Here is a 1,527-nt window from a genome sequence, read left to right on the forward strand (position 1 = left end):
CCTTATCGTTATTTTGTACATAACTCTAAATTTTGCATGTTTGATTCTGTTATGTGCTAGTGTGCTCTGAATGCTCTGTATATTCTACTTGGTATACTCCCCTTGTATACAATACTCAAAATTGTGTTATCAAGACTATATTACTCTCCAAATATAGAATTACTCCCCCTTTGCTGGGTATTACTTTCCTCTATGTAGTATCATAATATTACTCCCCCTTTTTGACAAACATCAAAAACTCAATTTCCATCTGGAGGCGGTAACTGATCAAAAATAGACTTATACTTGGTCCGGGCATCAGTGAGGGCGACTGAGAGTGAATCCTTTACACTTTACATTAATGAATTTTGTGCTTGAATATCAGATAAGAGTGATATTAAGCCATCAAGAGTGCTTCCCTCTTGTATAGTTGATAGGCATGTAGCTCTGTTGATTTGTTCCTATACTGATGAAAGATGAGGAAGGAATAATGTTTGAAGGGTCATTATATCCATCCTTATTTTATGCTCTTCATTCCTCAGTTCTAACTATTGAGCCATGAGCTGTTGAAGCTTTGTATAAAAATTCTGAACTGAATTAGGCTCGGTAATCAACTTAGTTGAGAGATCGGTGATCTCTTTCTCAATTGCATCAGTTTTATTTTTGACATCTTTAATGAATAAGGAAAATGTACACAGTTTCTGGAATAAATAAAGAATATGCTTGAGTTGAGGGGACAACTCAGCAATGAATTTGACAAGTTTTACCTTGCCAACAACAATCGATTTCTGTACTTCCTCTATCATTTTAGCAGTTAGCTCTTTATCCTTGATCTTGCTTAAGTACTCAGATGCATCAACTCCAGATGTTTCAATCTGATTTAGGAGTTCATCTAGTTGAATATGGATGGCTGCATCGAGTGACACTGTTGCTGAAGGCAGTATTTCTGTGAGTAGTGTCCTAACCTTCTGAAGTACTTTATTCTTTTTCTGTATGGCCAGTTGCTTCTCCTGTTCGGCCTTTGCTTTGCATAGCTCACTGAATTTAGTGAGTGCTTGCCCTTTCAATTTGGAGATGTCTACATTGGGCAACACGATTGATTTAGATAAGTCAAATTTGAAACCATGCTTTCTCACCTTCTTCTCTTTTCCTTTGGTTGGTGGCACTAAGACAAGTGCTTGTGAGGCTTTCTGACCCTCGGTAGGTTGCTTGATAGATGCAACACTTTGGTCGGTTCCTGTAGCCGTCGTAGTGTCTTTGGGTGGCTTGGTGCTATGGGTCTCAGCTGTAACATTTGCAGTGCTTGTCTGAGCTTGAGATGTCTGATCTTTGGTTGTATCTCCTACAACTTCAAATTTGTTACCTTCGGTGCCTTGCTCGGTGTCCTTGGGAGCTTCGATTGAGACAGGTGGCTTCACCAGTAGATAAGGCTAAACTTGTTCTAAGATAGATTCACTAGAGACAATTTTTGCATAAGTAGTGCCTTCAATCATTTCCTGCTCTGGTGTTGCTTCATCCATTACATCATTAATTTGAATAGTGTCAACC

This window comes from Cryptomeria japonica, chromosome 2, assembly GCF_030272615.1.
Source record: "Cryptomeria japonica chromosome 2, Sugi_1.0, whole genome shotgun sequence".
Classification (NCBI taxonomy): Eukaryota; Viridiplantae; Streptophyta; class Pinopsida; order Cupressales; family Cupressaceae; genus Cryptomeria; species Cryptomeria japonica.